A 12,138-nucleotide genomic window follows, 5' to 3' on the forward strand; every position below is an offset into this window, starting at 1 on the left:
TATTTTCTTTAAATGTTTATATAAATCGTGTTTATTAAATTCCTTAAAAAACCTAGATAGTTACTATAATTACTTTTTTATAATTTCAAATGTTTTAAAATATTTATAATTTTTGTGACAACTAAATCATTGATTAATAATTTAGTTATGACATGGATTCCCATGTCATTATTTATATTACTTTGTTTGTTTGGTAACTTGATGAGTTATTAAACAAACTCATATTATAGAATATAGAAATGTTTTGTTTACCCAAAAAAATAACTCTCTTTTTGCTCGTCTCACTCTAAATAAAATTTTACTCACATAATCCGTTTTTACATCATTACAGTTACTTAGATTTTGACAAGTGACATTTGAGCTTTGATGTGTCTTACGAAAACGGAAAAAGAATTTATAATCTCTAACAGATTGGTATTAATAATATTTTTATAATAATTACAATGCAAAAGATGCATTGTCGAAAAGATTATAAGTACGTACGGAACTTTTCGTAAAGTTTATAACCGAAATTCCGTTTTTTCTAATGATTCTCGATCTCAAATGTTGAGTGTCATTTACTTGTTTCAAATTTATTTACGATGTCTGTTGTATACTATATACGACACCTGTAATTACACCGTGAATGAGTCGCTATTAATTTTACGCGATTTATCAATTAAACATTTGCTAGAAAGAAGAAAAGCGATTTAATTAAAGCGAAATCTATACATAATTAAATCTCGAACCCGACGATTTCCAGATCCATTAATAAAATTAAACAGTGGAATAACGCCGTTGGTGGTAAGTGTTTTTCGGTGTAATCGGGTCGATCACTAATACCTGGGCGATTGCTTTTATCCCCAAATGTTTGTTAAATGCCCTTTTAGCTTTTATTTTAATTGTGTTTTCCAATTAAGATTTCTACCACCTGTTTCCGAGACTATTTCCTGATTGGGTCATGAAAATAAGGCATTGATAGGTGGACTTTGTAAATTTGAAGTTTTGGGGTTTACCCCTCGTATCTTGGGTAACCTATGAAATGTCGGAAAGGTGAAAAGCGCATCCGATATAGATTTTTGAAAAGGTTTGATTTTTTTGAATGGAACACCCCATATCTTATAGGCCAATTTGCTTCCGCTTGATATGAGGTATATCAGCATGGGGTTATTTGTATAAATAACCTCACAAAAATGATTTTTTAAAATTTTCATTAAGGTCTTTGGGGTAGGCCTTGGAAAAAGTATTTGTTAAATATGTAAACATTTTATTTGTAATTTTGGAGATAATTGGATAGGTACTAATGGGCCTAAGTGGTGTCCTGCGATGTCCTTTGATTTAAACCTTTTAGATTTTTTTTATGGCCACATTTAAAAAGTAAAATAAATATCAATCGCCACAATAATATCAGCGAGCTCCGAGCGACCACTAAAGCAGTTATTGAAAGTTTGCGAATGCAACTTCTTGTTATTCTGAAAGCTTTGGAGAGCATTGAAACTGTGTGTAGGTTGTGCGCTAGAGAAAATTATGTTCAGTTTTACCAAGAATGCTAATATTTTTTCTGTTCCTCATCATTTAAAATTATTGTTTTAGGTGTAGGTTCTCGTTTCGGTTTATCTTTTTTAATAATATATAGGTCATAAAGCTATGTGAAATGTAACGAATAAAAAGTTAATATTAAATAAAGTTGGCTTCATGCAAATTATAAAAGTTATTGTGTAAGTATTGTCAGGAATAAATAAGGTAACTATTTTAGATATTTAACAAATCCTTTTTTCCAGGCCTACCCCAAATACTTTCATGAAAAAAAAATTGTGAGTTCATTTACACAAATAACCCCATTCTGTTATTCATTTTTGTCAAAACTGACTACACCACCGAATTCACGAAAATCACCATGTATATTAATAACTAAGCAAGTCATGCAACTTGTTAAAAGTCATCTTTCGTTTCACAAAAAAGTACCCAAGGTTTGCGAAAACGCAAGGCTCTATCTTCACCAACAACGCGCATACTCCTAAGACGCGACCAAAATGGGACACAGTGTACACAAGTAAATATGTATCCATTCTAGCATTGATTTAAGATCTTAAATTTTACAGAAAAGAGCACTAAGACATTTTTAAGCTAAAATTTTCTAAGAATATTGTAGGAGCGGCATATTGTAAGCCTTTTTCTTTTAAAAATCATACATTCTTTAATTCCGAAATTTTATGCAATATATTAGGCCGTACAAAGCTTTGAAACACCTAAGCTTCATTTTAATTTTATACTAAAGACAATGCTTCGTTGTTACATACCATTGCTTACACTTTAACATTTCTCCAGTATCTGAATTTATCGCCGCTGGATTGACTTTCCGCAGAAGTTTCCGATTTCTTTTCTAACTTTTTTTTGCTGTAGGTGATCGTATTTTGACGATAAATCCACGAAAGGCAACGTTATCGTAGCCCGGCACCCGATACCCCATTATTTTTTCTACCCTTCCAGGCCGTTTGTCGCCATTTGTATTTGTTCACGTGCGGCATTACTCAATGTTTAATTTCGTTAATGGGTTTTGATGCTTGCCTTTCGATTATTCATTCTGTTTCTGGTTTATCTCGTAACAACACCCACCTAATTGTTTCCGCTAGGGAAAGTTTGTTGCTAACGTTAATTTAGTCCTAATTCGAGTCAAGTTCTTCCACTAATATAATTTTTGCTTTTTTCAATGAGTGTTTGTTGCTTCCTTGGCCTTTTGACTCAAATGTTCTACTAATTGTATAATAATAATCTACGTTAGTTTCGGTTGGTTACAATTAAAATGAAATATTATTGACGGATTAAAAGAAACCCAAGGTTACATAGAGTTTTGGCATTAAGTTTATATATAGGGTGTTTTTTTTCGATGTATAGAACTTTAAGTTGCAATAAAACAACGATGGATTATTCGATTGACATGAATTTTATTTATCCGAAAGATAATCTTGTGGCATTACATTTTAAATATGATTTCTGGCATATGATCGCCACGGCTGGCGCGGATGTAGTCCAATCTGAACGTCCAATTTTCGATGACTTTTTCCAACATTTGTGGCCGTATATCGGCAATAACAGGGCCAATGTTGTCTTCCAAATGGTCAAGCGTTTGTGGTTTATCCGCATAGACCAATGACTTTACATAGCCCCACAGAAAGTAGTCTAGCGGTGTTAAATCACAAGATCTTCAAGGCCAATTCACAGGTCCAAAACGTGAAATTAGGCGGTCACAAAACGTGTCTTTCAATAAATCGATTGTGGCACGAGCTGTGTGACATGTTGCGCCGTCTTGTTGAAACCACATCTCCTGGACATCATGGTTATTCAATTCAGGAATGAAAGAGTTAGTAATCATAGCTCTATACCGATCACCATTGACTGTAACGTTCTGGCCATCATCGTTTTTGAAGAAGTACGGACCAATGATCCCACCAGCCCATAAAGCGCACCAAACAGTCAGTTTTTCTGGATGTAACCGTGTTTCGACATACACTTGAGGATTAGCTTCGCTCCAAATGCGGCAATTTTGTTTGTTGACGTAGCCATTCAACCAGAAGTGCGCTTCATCGCTAAACAAAATTCGCTTATGAAAATCGGAAACAACGGCAATCTCGTTTTGGGCCCATTCGACGAATCTATGCCTTACTTGATAATCAATTCTTGCACGAGTTGGATTTTGTAAGCACGTAAACCAAGATCCTTAGGCAAAATCTTCCATAAAGTGGATGGACACAGATCCAGTTCCTGTGCTCGATGGCGGATGGACTCATTGGGGTCTTCCTCAATGCTACGCTCTACAGCAGCAATAGCTTCTTCTGTACACACCGTACGGCGTCTCTGGGGATGCGAGTTATCAATAAGAGTAAACGTGGTGCGAAAACGTTCCATGGTTAACCGAATTAACTGCTCTAATGGACGATTTTGTCGACGATAAAATGGACGTAGTGCGCGATACGTATTCCGCACAGAACCATTATTTTCGAAATAAAATTGCACTATTTGCAAGCGTTGTTCAGGCGTGAGTCTATTCACGATGAATTACCAAGCCAAAGTGAGAATAAATCACTTGATAGCTGTTAAATCGGTCGCCATCTTGAGCAGTATTGCCACCTTAAAGTTCTATACATCGAAAAAAAACACCCATTAGTTGGATCCTAAGGGATTATAATTTAATATTTGAGAATACGCTGGCTACTTGTGAAATTTTCTTTGGGCGGGTTTTTATTCTTCGTCTCTGACGTTTCGCCATGCTGTTGTCTTCTTCAGAGCGCTAGCTGAAACTAAGAGGTGAATGCTCGATAGACATAGACACATTAATTGCCTGTATGGGCGTGATCAAGGGAGAGGGACTTTAATGATGCGACGGATGACTGAGAGAGATAAAAGTTTGGGTCGCGCTTTATATGGTTTGTATCTTTAACAGTTTCAATGGATTCTCGTATTCAGTACAAGTGCTCTAGTTCTCCCAAGTAGGATCTGATGGTCTCTTTCATGATAATTTTCATAGGAAAATACGAGAATCTTTTGAAATTGAAACAGTATCAACAATCCTTTATCTCTCTCCCATTGAGGTTTCAGTGATTCGTCAAACTATTAAATCCCCCTGGTGCGGCAAAGGGCCACGTTGATTCATTGTTACACACCATTGCTTACACTTTAACATTTCTCCAGTATCTGAATTTATCGCCCCTGGATTGACTTTCCGCAGAAGTTTCCGATTTCTTTTCGAACTTTTTTTTGCTGTAGGCAATCGTATTTTGACCATAAATCCACGACAGGCAACGTTATCGTAGCCGGCTACCCGTTGCTTCATTATGGATAGTCAATACAACCGGCTGTACCTTTCTATCATATAGCTATCACATATTCGTAGAGAGGGGAAAGAGTTTCCGCTCATGCCTCTAAATTTCAACCACTTCACAGAACGTTTAACCAGATCTGGGCATATTTTGAGCAAATACTGCCTTAAAAATGTTACATCTAAACTGAAACCGTTAAATCGATGAACTGTCAGAGTCCAAATTAGTTATTGAAAGGTCTTATTTGTTGGAAACGAGATTTCAAACGACCGCGCATGCGCATCGCTTCAAAAATTCTTGTATATATGTAGTAGTTAGATATATCCTTTCAACAATTGAAGATAGAGGCTTTCCATCGGGCTGTCAAATTTTCATAGCTTAGCCCGATTGAACTCGGGCGTATTCGAAATATACGTTTGGAAATCGGAAGGGAACAGACACCTTCACATAATGGTTGACAAAGCTTTTGGAACCCGATGAATATTTACAACTCCAGTCATTTCAATTGCCGGGAGAACGAATATCTCGTCGAGTAGACGGAACGCCACCATAATAAAGGTAACCAGCGAATGCATTGACTTGTCAGTCATGTTCACCGTCTGTCGGTCCGAATAATTGAATAGTTGGAAAGTTTAAAGTGATCAAAGAATCTCTGGGGAGTAGAAATTTAAATGAGATATGGGAGTTTGGGTTTCGGGAAATAAAATGTAACTTTTATAACATTTGTTGAAAATTCCGTTTTGTCCTACAAATCACTGGTTAAAAACTTTCAAATGCGACTTATGAGGACAGGAAGGTACGGAATATTGTGGTGCTGTACTTGTTTGTGACACGAAAAATGACACAAAGAACCGTAATATTTTTGAAAATATTTTAAATTTATTTTTTAAATACGTTTTTTTATTCTGGTTGAATAGGCAGTTATTTTAAAAGCAATTTAAAAATTTTGCGTATTCGATAGGTTACCTAATTTTTAAGTTAGTATGACTAATTTATTAAAAACAAATCAATATCAAAAACTCATCAGTTTATCAAATATTGCTTCCCAATACTCAAAGCATAATTGTAAGACATTTTATTTAAGCTTCCAAAAATGTTCAAGAAAAAACAACAACTGAGGTAGATTGATAATGACGTTTTAATAATATACCACCGATAGTTATTTTAGAAAACAGTATGAAAATGTCTTATTTTAATATTTTATTTAAAATGGTGGACAGTATAGGTACTACTGAAAGTAGCCCTTTATAAGACGCAGAAAGATGACAAATTTTTTGAATCATTACGATTTGGTACAATATTAATATTTAATTGGATATTATTGGTTAGTAAACCTCATTGTTATAAAAATTTGTTTCTAAAAAGTTATAATTTAGCCAATGATGAAAAAAAAACATGTTATAAAGAACAACAATTTTTTGAATGCATTGATTATTTTACAAGGTTCTTTCGCTATTTATGTTATTTTGCATTTACCTTAACAAAAAGAAAAAGAAAACTTTTTCAACTAATCAGACACTGGCAAGTCCATCAACTTTTTGGCATTTGCCCTAGTGTTTTGAATAAATTAAACCTAGCATACTATCTACTATTTTAAAAATGAATTAAATTATTGAAAATAATAAAATTTGAGATTATCTTTCTAAGTATATTGCATTAAAAAAATAAATTATTGTTATGTGCAGCAAGACCATTTATTGGCCATTCGATAATATATGAAACTACAGACACCCAGATTCCATCGGGTTGAGTCAAGGCTGATCTGTTATCAATTTAGTTTTAAATGGTATGCAAACATCAGACTATGCGTTAAAAGATTGGCACTGCAATCGATTTTGAATATTATGAATTAAAAATGGTTTTAACATTGTAAATGCAGAATAATCCAAGAGATTACTCACTAGTCGCTTTGTGTTTAGTGAAGCAATTTAAATAAATAATGTCGGGTAAAATTTCCAGGGAAACGAGCTTTGGGATCCAACCGTCGGCGTTCAATATATCTTACGGGGATTAACGGGGATTTTCGGTGTTTTTTAAGCGACTAGCTGTCTTGTTCTAGGAAGGTCCTAGTGCATTAAGATAATTAATGATGGCAATTTTTGTAAAAAGTTCTGTTAGGTCGAAGTTCCTATCGCTTTTATCATCGACTTTTATCACGATCTGGATCTCTTAAATCACAAGTTTTTTTTTGGTCTTCTTTCTTAACGATTTTAACTGAAAACACACAAATCGGCCTAGTATATTTTCATTTTGTTCTGTTGTTACATCTTTTTCAGAACTAATATTAACTTACTTGATACAATTACCTCTACAAGCTTCACATTGTTTTTGGTGGGATGCTAATTGGTTCTTTTTGAACTATAACAATGAAATTTACACCTGAGAGTGAGAAAATACAATTGGATAAGTAAAAATCGGAACTAAAAAACTCCACCTTAAGTTTAGCTTAGAAATTAAGGGACGGTTAATGCTATATTATGTTTGGGTAATAATAGTGTCGAATTATTGCACAAAATCATAGTCACTTAAAAAGGATGACCTGAAGAAAATAGAAAATATGAAGCTCTTCACAGAATACTACGTCTGCACCAGTAACCAATATGTTTAAAACACACTCAAAATCAAAATCCATTTTAGGTGAGAGATGATTCCAAATAAACTGAATTATTTGATTATAATAAAATTGGAAAAAACTATAATAATTTCAAATATGAAATATATTTAAAATCGCTCGTTTGGCAAATCCCAAGTCTATTACTTCCTAAACGTTTTTTATTCGACGGAATAAATAGACAGTAAAAACAAAACGATCCCTAAGTATCAACGGATTAAACGAAATCCGGGAACTTTGTGCTTGTAGGCGTTAGCGTTTTGAATAAAACTCAAACTTTTGAAAGTACTAAAACTTCTTAAAGAAAAATTGGATTATTAGGTTATTTGCCGACTACAAGTTATACAACGGCCCGGAAAACTTTTCCAGAATATGTTATTTATGCCATAAAACTCTTAATGGGTTTGTTCCTGTTTTCGGAGTGGTTAAAGCTTATATGAGAATATAATTTAAAATGGTTTGAGCATATCAGAAAAATGTTGATGAAGTTTTTCTTTGAGATGTAAAAAATATTTAAAAAATGAGGCCAACAACAACAATTTTTGTATTGTAAATATACCAGTACGCGTAATTATTCATTCACAATTCATTTTGATTATAGGAAAGGAGTTTTTGATATAAGATTTTTCTATAATTAATTTCTTACAAAGTAGAACAAAAGTGTTGTTATGTACGAAATGGTTTAAAAACTGAAATGTAGTAAATAATTTGCTGACTAATAAAGCGATATTGGTTAGTTTCACATTATTGCAAGTGATACTCATGCGGGAGAACATAATTTTAAATTCAACTAAGTTACGATAAACCACCAACGGTTTCAAACGAAACAAGTAAAATAAAAAAAGTCAACATAACGGAAAAAGCTGTAATAAATGCTTTTGTTCATTCTTCTCACTATTAGCTTTTACAAGTTTTTTGTTGGCATTGTTGCTTTTAATCGCATTGCAACTAAAGATGAAAAGGCAAGTTAAATATAATAATAAAATTCCAAAAAGGCAGCAGTCAAGTTATAAATGCGGCGCATATAGAATATGGTTTTTATATTGACTGCATACTCCATAACGTATTCGTCGTTTTATTTCTATACAGTGAAGTCACAATTTAGTGAATTTATTTTGGCAAAGCAATTTTACTATTTTGGCGGTGTTCACATTTGCGGGGTTTGAGCTTAAGGACACAATCAAAGAAATAATACATACATATTCTGCAAAAAGTAACAAACAACAAAAAGTACTATTATATTTAAATGCATACTAAGGTTTATGGAAAAAATATTAAACAAAAAAATATTTAAAATATATTTATGAAAAATGACATTAGTGTACGCTGTTTAAACTTTTTCTTTAGGTTGATTGTCTTAAATCATGTAACACGATCAAGCTGTCATATTTTACTACATCACCATTTTCTTCAGCCCATTGGATAGCTTGCTTGTTGAAATAAGCTTGTCTTCTGTATGTGACATAGTATTGTCATTGTCATCTTTTTCCGAATTAGAATCAATTGTTATGTCATTCTCCAATTGATTTAAGGTTGCTGATTCATCTTTATTCCATTCGTTAATGTCGTTTATTTCACATTCAACCTGCAATATACAAAATTCAAAATTAACGTGAACAATACAGTCGAACCTGTCTGTATCTCGGCCTATTTTAGGGGTCTTCGTCGAGAAAACTGAAAACATTAACTATAATTGATGAAGAAACGGAGATTTTCAAAAAGTAGAGAATGGTATCCAAGAAAAAATTATTTTTCAACCATATGACAAGACAGGCTGGAAAATGCAAGTACAGCCTGCCTGCCAGAATTTATAAACTCGCTATTTTTTTTGTCTGTACTTTATGTTTAATAATTAGCACTGTTCGGTTGTTTAGAATTTGTTTTTGTTATAAAAAAATATTATATTTAAAGTACGTATGCATTTTTTCTTTGACTCAAACTCTCTATAACTCGAACTTTTTTCACAGGCCCTTCAAGTTCGAGTTATAAAGGTTTGACGTCGTTTTTGTAGTTTTACTTACATTTGGATTTATATTTTGTAAGAGGTCTATAACATTCTGGTTAGCATTGTGTGCTTCATCATTGAGTAATCGTACTCTTAAAACACTTAAGGGGGCATTATCCTCTTCATCATCCAAGTTGATTATTAAAATATTACGCCGACATTTCTCTATAACAATTGGTTTTAACATATTCCACGGCTAAACTAAATTTGAAACTGCATCCCTTAAAGTGCATGTTTGCAACATTGCACTTAGGTCAGAGCCTTTTGACAATAACTGGCTTAGTAGGTTTTTACGTTAAAATAAATTGGTAATTCTGATAACGTTCTGGTCGATTGGCTGTATTAAAGGTGTCACATTTAATACATACACATAAAAATGAAAATTTTATTACATATTATTGTTACATAATTTTTTATACCACCTGAACTTACCTCGGGGATAAACATGTCATCAAACCACTCAGAAGTTTTTCTGCCCGGTGCAGTTTTTTCTTTCTCTGATACATAAGTCTTACTGGGTAACAACTTCCAATAAAGGCCGGCTTCATCGGCATTATAAATCTGTTCTGACGTCAGATCCAGCCTTTCAATAGTGCTTCTCAAAGTTTCTTTAAATGGATCGACTAATTCAGGCTGGGGTGACTTATTTGGGGTAGTCGTATGCCATAACGTTTTTTGAACCTGTTTAGCCAATCATTGCTAGCACTAAATGAAGAATTTACATCAACTGCTTTTTGTAAGACCTTCGCCTTTTCCTGGAGCATCAGCCCACTCACCGGTATATTTCTTTCTCTCAAGTTTAGAAAATATTTGTATAAATCTCTTTCCATGTTAGAATAGCTAGACACATTTAACGTCTTTATTTATTCTGAACCTCTAAATGTTTGTGATAATCTCTTGTATGGGCGCCCTTTTCTTTTTTATTGTACATAAGGTTGACTTGGCTATTCCATATTTTTTAGACAGCAGAGTCACACAAGTACCTTTACTCAGGGATTCTTGCAGTTCACCTTTTTGTTTTAAATTCAAACACTTTCTTTTTTGCGACATATCTGACGTGTGAAACCTCACATTTAAATATACTACTCCACACTGAACCTGATAGCATGTAAAATACACACAAATAATTATCGACAACGTGAAACACGCAAAATCTCCGAGTCGCCGGGGGAATCCCCTAATTATGTATTTCACGAGGTGCGTCGCAATTCATTGTATCGGAGTTTTATCGCTGTTCACTGTATCACGAAGTACAATCATACCATTTGTGTGTTCACTCTACGGGGTAGTTCACTCGGAACGAATTTCACTAAATCGCGACTCTACTGTATTTCTAATTTTCTCTCTAAGCTTCTATCTTCCTTCTTGGTGTCTCTTTTAATCTATTTAAAAACTGGGGAGGGTATTATATCGACGAAGTCTCCTTTGAAAGGATTCTTAGGAACGAAAAACACCAGCACTTACGTCCAAGGTAATTTTCCCAAAGTGCCTTTGCTCCGACGTCCGTACATATTTTCTATCCATGAAATACGATTTAATTTTTATGTTATTCCCCCATCGCCACTGTTTCTACCCTTTAAAGTGCAGTTTCACCGTTCCATCGCGGTGTAAATAAGATATACGATGGCATAAACTACACGGATACTTAGATGATGATATTCTTCCAAAATTTAAATAAATGGTTCGCTAGACGCGATTTTTCGCGGTTACCACAACTACTTTTTTCCGCATTTTCACTGGGAGAGCGTGGTGCAATCATTGAGCGTCGAACGCTTCGGATACCCCAGAGAAATTATCGGCAATTATCCGGTAGAACGGTGAGGGATATTAAAACGGCGACATTTAAAAATCGAATTCCAGGCCCGCGAACGGACTACAAACATTTTTAAAGCGATATGCATACTTTCAATTTGCAGCACTTGATACAACTTCCATTAGGCTTTTAATGAAATTACTGAGCCTGCCAATTTGAAGTGGTACTTTAGCTCGTTCGCCATTAAATTCTAGCAATAGTTGCGTGATGACTTTATGGCTTACATAAACATCGTTCTTCTTTGGTAAAAATAATGACCTTTCTCTCAGTTAATTGAAAAATGTCAGACTAGTTTATGTCTACGTATTTCTTCACATTCCCGTATTCTTCTTGTTCTTACAGTTGGCAATCATGTCGGTTACTGACGATTTATTGACTGATCTCATTGACAGTCCATACCAGTGCCTTAGATTTAGTGTTTAATAAACGAGTCACTTAAAAAGTTTACCGAACGTATTGCATACTATACTATACCGTTAGCTTTTGGGTACATTTTCGCAAAACAAAACGAATACATTCACTGACATGACCGTCAGAATTGACAAACGTTACAATTCAAGGCGTGGGAAATATCTTCGAAAACATCCGATTGCTCCCAAACCCGTGCGGTAAATTCTCGGAAATGTCCGAAGTGGCTTCAATCCGTGGGAAACGAACCTGAAGTGGTAAAGTAACGCTTCCCGCACGCTACATCGGTGTGTAATTAGGCATTTTACAGACGGGAGTAGAAAAAATTAATGTATATATCATACACGTCAGAACTTTGATAGGAACTTACGAATACTTTCTGAAAAAACAAAATTATTATTAATACAGAACGTTATTTAATTGCGGAAAAGCATTTCAATATAATTAATTTACAACCCTGATTTGTTTGTTAAAATGTTTTTAAGATTTTAAGATTTTTTTTTTG

At 34.0% G+C, this 12,138-nt stretch overlaps 1 protein-coding gene across 3 annotated transcripts in view; it reads left to right on the top strand.

Moving 5' to 3' along the window:
* The window catches only part of LOC132700633 (disks large 1 tumor suppressor protein), a 413,177-nt gene that overhangs the window by 189,876 nt on the left and 211,163 nt on the right, over nucleotides 1-12,138 (top strand). The window lies entirely within an intron of this gene.

The sequence above is a fragment of the Cylas formicarius genome, unplaced genomic scaffold (assembly GCF_029955315.1).
Source record: "Cylas formicarius isolate icCylForm1 unplaced genomic scaffold, icCylForm1.1 PGA_scaffold_4__25_contigs__length_36172078, whole genome shotgun sequence".
NCBI lineage: Eukaryota > Metazoa > Arthropoda > Insecta > Coleoptera > Brentidae > Cylas > Cylas formicarius.